We start from the raw sequence: 9,223 nt of genomic DNA, 5'->3' as shown, positions 1-9,223 counted from the left end.
AAAGAAGAATAAGAATAAATATATACACAAATATGAAAATGTGTAATAAATAAAACAAATAAAAAAAATCGAACAAAAAACTATATAAAAAAAACATAGATTCTTTTCATGCCTATAACTCATGATTATTTTGTTCGATCAGGGGAGGCCTTTCAAACAGAAGTGAGTTAGCTAAAGCCTTAACTCCTTCACTATTAGAGGCTCTGGAGAGGGACGCCGTCACGTGGTGGCACTCATTTAACTACGCGATTTCACTGCCCGGTTATACAAACGTCCCTCAATTCCCTCCTTATCCCCTGAAAGAAATATAGTGGACTGCAGGTGGAGAGCTACTTCAGCCTGTAGTCCACTAGGTTAACGTTTCAGATGAACCTGGGACTACAATTACTACTACTACTACTACTACTACTACTACTACCACTACTACTATATGAGATCCTTCCCAAAATTATTAAAATCGTCGAAAAGCAGGGAGAGTGAAATATGCAAATTTCGCCTTGGAACTGAAAGCGGTTAACGAAGGAGAACGTTACCCTAGTTTTCGTGTCTGTCCTGTGTTCTCCCTCCCTCACTGCTTCCTCATTTCTCCCCCCTCCCCTGTGCTTTATCTCCCTGTATTTACTTTTGCCTCCGGGTCTTTCTTTGCTCCCTTTATCGCCTGCTATCTCTGGTCTGTCTGCCTTATCTCGTCCCACCTTTCGTTCCTTCCCTGGCTCCTATCTTCCCCTGCCTCCTGTTCTCTCCCTGTCTCCTCTTGTTCTCTCCCTGTCCCCCGTGTTTTCTCCCTGCCCCCCTGTTCTCACCCTGCCTCCCTGTTATCTCCTTGTCTCTTCTGATTTCTCCCTGCCGCTCCTATTTTCACTCTGCTTCCCCTGTTCTCTCCTGTCCTCTCCTTCTTTCCTTTGTTCTCTCCCTGCCTCCCCTTTTCTCTCCCTGTCACTTCTTTTCCCTTCCTACCTCCCCTTTTCTCTCCCTGTCACTTCTTTTCCCTTCCTACCTCCCCTGTTCTCTCTACCCCAACTCTTCTCTCCTTTTCTCTCCCTGTTCCTTCTTTTCCCTCCCTACCTCCCCTGTTCTCTCTACCTCATCTCTTCTCTCCATGCCTCCTTTCTTCCTAATCCTCTCACTTGTTCTCTCTTTTTCCTGTTCTCCCTTCCTGTTCCCTCTCTCCCTTCCCTCCCTTCGTCCCACTCAGCAGTCTGTACCCAATAAAATTTACTCATAGGGAAGCTACTGAAACGACCGCATTTTTGTACCATTTAACAAGCGAAAAACGACTCACCAGATTATTTTTATGCGTCCTTAAAAATAATAAAGGAAATTATAAAAAGAGGGAAAAAATATCTATGATGTTAACTGCAATGACTTCCATGACATACAGGATAATTCTTGCGAGTTGAAGTAGTAGGATGAAACTCCAGGGTCAAAAAAATGCATTAAATCTATTGGGTTAAGCTAATATATTCCCTCCCTCTTCCTCTTCCTCCTCCTCCACTTCCTCCTCGTCGTCTTCCCATTAACACCATTAACCCCTTCAGTCCGATGGTGTATTCTTTAATTTGATCTTGCTATCAAACAGGATTTAATTCAGTTTACAAAAGACGTCTCGTACTGAATGGGCAAATGAGGGCTATATTTAACCCCTGCAGTGTAAAATAATCATCTAGCAGCTTAATAAAATCGTCTGGAAGAAGTAAAAACAAACAAGGGTATACGTCATGAGGCTGAAGGGGTTAATGGGCGACTGAACCATAGTGAGACAGTGTACCCAGATCCCAGGTCCTTCCGTGTTTGTTCTCCGGACCAGTGCTTATCGCTTGCTTCTAGGTCAGGGAACTCGAATGAAACATAAATTTCTCCTTTGGTGATAAGTTTTGGCTGTCCTCAGGGAAATTGAAGGCAAAGGATTAACTGGATTTCTGAGACTTTGAATACGTAGACAAGTTCCCAATTTTCGAAGGTCGTTTATGGAGTGTCTTGGATTATAAGATGTCTCCCACCTGCATCCCATGTTTCAGAGTTCAGTAAGCAGTGAGGCAGACGACAGGTAGGCTCTATCTCTGTCACGTGCTTCGGAAATTATTATCAGAAATTTGAGGTCTCCCTTCCACTTCACGATTCAATTTTTTCACGTTCTGTTGTAAATGTTTTCGTTGTCAACCCCTTATTTATTTTAGAGTTAATATATGTACATTATTACATTTACTTTAACATATTGGGTTTTAAATTAGTAAAGATTATTTGTAGGTTCAGCTTGCTTGGAATCACGTTTTTTTATTTTTTTTTAAGGTCTGATGTATGCTCTAAACCCCTACTCAAGGTCCACCAAGACAGACTTCTTTCCTTTCACCATATCTTCTCATACTTCCTTTCCTATTTCCTTTCTTTCGCTTTACTTACTTTCTTCCTTCTTCTTTACTTCTTCTTTTTTACCTTCCTCATTCCCTCCATTCTACCTTTTTCTCCTTCTTCCCTTCCTCCATCTTATTATCCTGCCGTCTTCTCGACCTTCCTCCACCCTGCCCTTCCCTATATTTACTCTCCTCCCTGTGTTTTTCCCTCCTCCTTTCCTCCACTCTACCTTCAGTTTTTTTTTCTTTCTCTCCTCCATCTTAGTTTCCTGACCCTTTCCCTACCTTCTTCCTTCCATCCTGCTCTCTCCAACATTAACTCTCCTCCTTTTCTTCTTCTTCTTCCACCTTCTCCTCCTCCTTATCCTCCTTATACTTTTCTTCTCCTTCTTCTCCTTCTTCTTCTTCTTCTCCCCCTTCTTCTCCTCCTCCACTTCATCGTCTCCCCCTCCTCCTCCTCTTCCTCCTCCTCCTCCTCCTCCTCCTCCTCCTCCTCCTCCTCCTCCTCCTCCTCCTACCCCTCCTCACTTCGTCCTCCTGTTTATTTTTTTAACGGCCTCTATTTTTTTCCGCGTCCTCGGAAGTACTAAGTGGCAGAGTGTAGTGGTGTAGCCTAGATAAGCCACCGAGATTAATGGAGTGAGGGATAGCATCGAGGCCCTTGGAGATGGAAGAATTTAGACCCCTTCAGAACGATGACACTGCGCTCAAAGTCACGGCAAGGAAATAAAGCGAGGGATGTGAATGGAATGGAGAGTTCGACAGAGAGCTACAAACACGAGTAAAATTTCTCTAATATTTCTCTGTCGGCAGTGTCAATGAGAGATGCTACATTATTATTCTTATGTGATACCTGAAGGAAGAACACGACAAAAGAGTATTAGATGATAGAATATGCTCTGTCGTTTAGGAAGAAATGAGGAATACAGAAGGCAGGAAATATTGCTGGACTATTGACTAACTTTTCACTTATGATTGTATATGTGGCAGTCTGTTCTAAAGCAAATCCTCATTGACCACATCCTCAGCAGTAATTTTTCGGGATGGATGGTATGTTTCTCTGGCAAAAACTCATACTCTGACAAAATTCAACCTTCCTCTCTGCTTTTATTTTCGAGGTGGTTCCGTCTCTTGTTCAAAATCTCCTCAACACGTCACAAGGTTATTTTTAATTGCTCGTCATCATGGCTTGCTCTTCCTCAAGCCTCTTCACTTAAAAATGTTCCAATAAAATGTGCCACCAATAATCATATACCCACAGCTCTTCAATAGTACTTCACATAAAATTAGCTGATGTCAAAAAAAAAGGGCTTATAGTCAGCGTGTCTTATCTGTTCTAAAATATGGATTATAAACTTGGAATCTGACACAATCCATGGAACGTAAATTTTCGAGTGTTCAAAGAGAAAATTAGGAATAATTATGCTAGATGTCACCTAGAAAGATAAGCAGCAAGAATTCCGGATAAAAGAACAAACGAAAGTAAAGGATATAATCACCACAATCATGAAACGGAAATGGTCGTAGGTAAGTAACGTCCTTGGTAGAAAAGCTAGCATATGGACAATCGATAACTGAATGGCAACCCAGAGATGAAGCCAGAGGAGAGACAGACAGAGAACAAGATAGAGAGATGATATTCGGATGACTTGGCGGAATTTGCCAGAAAAGGCTGTCTGTAAGTGGGACTGTAGAGAAAAATGCAAGATCTCAGATTGATGATGGTGGTGGTGGTGGTGGTGGTGGTTGTGGTGGTGGTGGTGGTGATGATGATGATGATGGTGGTGGTGGTGGTGATACTGAGGGTTTGTTTCCTCTAGTCGATTCTGTTGTTTTATGAAAAACCCATTTGGTTGAAAAAGCTGGCATGTCAAGGTGAAAGATGAGGCGAGGTATGGGGAAAGGGGGAGAAAGGATGGGATAAGCCCTAACCCATTAGCTGCCAGGGTTCCTGTGTGAGGGCTTGTGCTGGAAGGGTACTAAGCATACTACCTTCCACCTATAGGCTCATAATCGCAAAGCTCATAGGTCCCTACGCTGGGGTTCCCTTCTTTATTAAGTTTTGAAAATGCCCAGTTCCGTCCTATACTGAAGACACTAGGCCCAAATGAGTTAAAGAAACTGATAGATTTGCCCGTGCTCAAACATTACAGTCCACACCAACAGAGGCGAGTGATCTAGCGTTATTTAACATGACCTTATCTAACCCAACATGACCCTAGCCTAACCGATCCTAACTCAGCCAAACATAGCCCACTTCTAACCTAACATGACCTAATCCTAACCTAACATAACCCTATCTAACCTAACAAACTAACGACATAACTAACATAGCATAACCCTAATCTAACAGCCCTATCACAACGCTTGTCCTAACCTAACATGACTCTGACCATCACCGACTCCCAGCTACTTCCCAGCTCTCCAAAACTCCTCCCGAACTTGAATTAACTTTACCTAACCTAACCAGATCTAACTTATCAATCCTTCCCCATTCTTATTCTAACTTAACCTAAGCTAACCTAACTGTTTTCCCTCCCCGCCCGTGCCCCAAACTCACTAAAACTCCATTCCACCTTAACCCAACTTAGTCGAACATTATACCTCCTCTTTTCCTAACTTCCCCACTACTCCAAGCTCCTCCCCAGCCTAATCTAACCTTCCCTAACGCACCCTAACCTAACTCAACCTCATCTCCCCAAACATCCCCACCAACCCTGCCATGACACCTGATCCCGTCCGTAAACAAGGTCGCCTCGATGCCGCTGTGGGAGTTTTTTTTTTTTTTCCATGCTGTTGCTACCAAACTGACAAACACGCGAACCCGCAGACAAACACGCTTCAAATCACCTTCACCGCTGCCCCCCCCCACCCCCAGGGTGTGCGTGCGTGTGTCCGTGTGTGTGTGTGTGTGTGTGTGTGTGTGTGTGTGTGTGTGTGTGTGTGTGTGTGTGTGTGTGTGTGTGTGTGTTAGGTTTGTGTGTATGTCATGTTTGGCTGGTCTTGAAAAATTTCGTGGTTGTGCCAAAAGTTCTCGGACAGAAAGTTTCGCTTTTGTGGTCACTGTGTCCGTTGTTGCTATTCTTACAGGCTACGGGACTCTCTCTCTCTCTCTCTCGCACTTGGAGAAAGACTTAGGTGTGCCAATCAGCTGTGACCTCAAGTTCTCAAAGTTCTCTAAACAATGCGATGAATTAGAAAAGAAAGCACTGAGTCTTCTTGGTTATGTATGCAAGCAGGGTAAGTACAAAAATGAGGAATTAGTCCTGTCTCTGTACAGTTTTCTTGTACGACCACGTCTGGAATATGCTGTGCAGTTCTGGTCGTCAACCCTAATGAAGGATACCAAACACGGGCTACATAACTGATCCCATCCATCAGGTACAGTACATGGGCTACTAGAGAAGGCTGCAGGCACTGGAGCTCTGTTTGAGACTAGGCGTTTACACAGACAATAAACTGAGATTGTTAAAATCCTTCATGGATTAGAAAGCAATTACCGCCCCCATATATTTAACATATATGCCAGCTTAACTAGGAATCACGGATGAAAGCGTAACCTGAAGGGTTTCGCAACGATACATCAAGTAATTTCACTATACAGCTACAATATTTGCAGTACCTACATCAACTGCTTCACAGTTCCTTGACTGATCAGTTAAAACCTAAGTCAGACAAAGTTTTATCAAGTCTAATTTTACGGTAGATTGAATCAGTCCTCCCATCTTGTGAAATTTCCTAGCGCAGCCTTCTTCTTATACTGTAGGTTAGTTGCACCTCTGTTACTGTGCCTGAGCTATGGATGGGACATGTGGATAGGAAGAGCCTTCGTTTGTACTATACTTTCTCCTCAGTGTTAGAGTAGGAACGTTTACTTAGCAACTTCATTTATGGTATCAGCTCAGTATAGGTTGTATGACCTTTTGAGGAATTTCATGTCCTTGTAGCTCCAACCCCCCTTACCCTCCCTCCCTTCCTCTCTCTCTCTCTCTCTCTCTCTCTCTCTCTCTCTCTCCCTCTCTCTCTCTGTTCTTGTCACTGCTCTTCTGAGCTGTCTGCTTGCATCCCTGCATCCCTCCTCAATTACGATGAGCACGCAGCACCTGTCTATCTACCCAGTCTCAACCCTTTCTTTGCCAAGCTCTCTGATGCAAGATTTATACTGTATGTTACTCTCAGCCTTTCCCTCCTTTTTTTTTTTTTTTTCTTATTTTTGTATGCACTGTGTCCAGGCATCTTGAAATGAAAAGATCTGTCCAGGCATCTTGAAATGAAAAGATCTTGATATTGACTTCCTTTCAGGTCAGCTTTCTTTGGACGGGATAAAATTTGTGGACTCTAGCCTGAAGTTCCTTCTTATTTGCATAAAAATAAAATCTCACCTTTTCTCTTCCTGGAAGTCCCCCCCCCTCCCTCTCCCAACCTCTCCCTGTTCCTCAGCACCTGCCTCTCCCCGCCTCCCTACCCCCTATCTTCCTCTCCTCCCTCTCCCTGTCTACCTCTCTCCTTCCCTGCACCCCCATCCCCCTGCCTCCCTGCCTCTCCTTGTCCCCTACTGGCCATCTCCCGTCTTCTCTCCCCTGCCCCTCCCTCTCTTACCTCGGGCCTTCTCACCTTACCTGGTCACTGTCAAACGAACCCCGGTGGGAGAGCGCGGCGGTGGCTGACGACGGTCCTCGGCCCCTTCTCAACACAAACAATTGGTCTCCTCGTAAGTAAACACCGAAAGCAAAAAAAACACGCAAAATGGATAACCCGTGATGTGGTGGATTATGAATACCTCCGAGATCATTTCACTTTGTCTCCGGTAACTAGAGCTCCGTTGGCATGAACAGAGTCGTCCGTACCTGTAGAGTTTGTTTTGTTGCATAATCAGTGTCCAGACGCACGAACGCAAAACTGGGTGCTCGTCATACAGTGGATTATACAGGTGGTTTTAAAACGTTCACTCTTGACGCTGCGGGTTACTTGTGGTGAGCGGAGCCTGTGCTATTTTCTGCTTCTTGGACCGTGAAGGAGAGGAGGAGCGCGGCAAAAATATCTCAAGCTCTTGTGTCGGTTCTGACTGGAACAAGTTGCTCATATGGCTACTGCTGTTTTCTAAACCCAAGTAAATACTTGCTATAAAGTGGGCTTGTGTAACGCTGAGCTTTTTAAAAGCTTAACTTTGTTGGCAATTCTTAAAATCAGTCTAACTGACTAGTACGTTAGGGTGAAGCTTCAGGAGGGAAATGGTGGTCATTAGTACTCCAGAGCAGCTTCTTCCATTGTGTATCCAATCATTTCCAAGGGACAAATAATGATTGTATATATATATATATATATATATATATATATATATATATATATATATATATATATATATATATATATATATATATATATATATATATATATATATATATATATATATATATATATATATATATATATATATATATATATATATATATATATATATATATATATTCACCACTTTGCTCAGGCACTCTTCTTTCTGTACCTTCGTGCATCAAATTTCTGCGCCGGCGTCTATTCTATGGGGTACTTTGACGATCGGTTGCAGGAGCTTATATTCAGAAAGATGTATCCTTTGGAGACCAACATGGATTTTATGCCATAGGAAAAAGAAATAATCTTGCCTTAAGAATTGACAATAATAACTTGGTTCCAGACAACATGGCCCAATGTATTTTGAGTGAAATCCAGTGAGTGGCTCTTATATGGTCGTGTTCATGTGTGACTCGTGTTTATGTATCACTATATCTGAGATCCGTCCTATAAACTACGCGTGTACAGCAGGCAAAGTAAGTGTCCTAACAGTCTGGTAAGATGGCGTTCACATTGACCACTGAGGCCTTCATCATCTAGGAATGGTTGGTATGTGTGGCTGGGAGATGTACCTGTCAACAAGCTCGTAATGGTATATGTAGCTTGTCTATATGGTATTTACAACCAAAAACAACATACCAGTGAAATTTATAGCCTCAAAGAGCACCCTCCGTGATTTTTCGGTTGCTGAGTCGTATTACATAACATTTAGAGTGATTGTTTTTATTTATCTATTTATTCTAACAGTTTTATTATCCCACCTTTTTTTTTTCTCATTCTTTCACTCCTCCCGCCTCCTCTATAAAAAGATCCGACCCACACACGTCGAGAATTGTGCAAGCCGTGAGTCCACCGCCAACACCACAACCACCACCTATTTTCTTACACCCTTCTCTAATTTCACATCCCATCAGCCTCATTCTCTCCCTCCGACCCCAGAGAGACATCCTACCCCCAAGCTTTGATACTTGAGCCCAGTGTGAGTTTAGCGCCACACACTCACCATCAACGTCTGCTTTCTCACCTCTTGAGCATCATCATTCCTTTCTCTACTGAGGCAGGTAGATATCGGTACATCACTGTTATTATCATTGTCGCATTTTCTCACCCATTCTGTCTCATTCACATCTCACCCCAGTGTTGCCCTTCTACATTCTCCCCTTCGCACACCTTTCTTTGCCTCCAAACGTCAACAATGTGGGAAAAGTGAGTTCAGCACCACACCTTCATCACCATTATCATCGTATTTTATCACCCCTTCGCTAACATTTTATAACCCCACTAGACTTATAACCTCATCCCTTCAGCATCATTCCCCCCACTCCTTCAGGCTCCTTCCGTCATTACTTCAGTCTCATTCCCTCAAACTTTGTCCCCACATAAAATTTCTCCTGCCACACATCGATAACTAATATAGCCTAGAGTTCAAAGCCACACCATTGACTTCGTATACTCTCTCCTCTTCTCTTACCCGCTTTAGGCTTGTTCTCTTATTTCATCCATTCTCTAGCTGCTCTCCCTACTCCAACAGAAAGTTTCTC

Source organism: Coenobita brevimanus, chromosome 26 (assembly GCF_032717465.1).
Source record: "Coenobita brevimanus isolate Jiangsu-jjx chromosome 26, ASM3271746v2, whole genome shotgun sequence".
Lineage (NCBI taxonomy): Eukaryota > Metazoa > Arthropoda > Malacostraca > Decapoda > Coenobitidae > Coenobita > Coenobita brevimanus.
Note: the sequence above shows the minus strand (reverse complement) of the source record.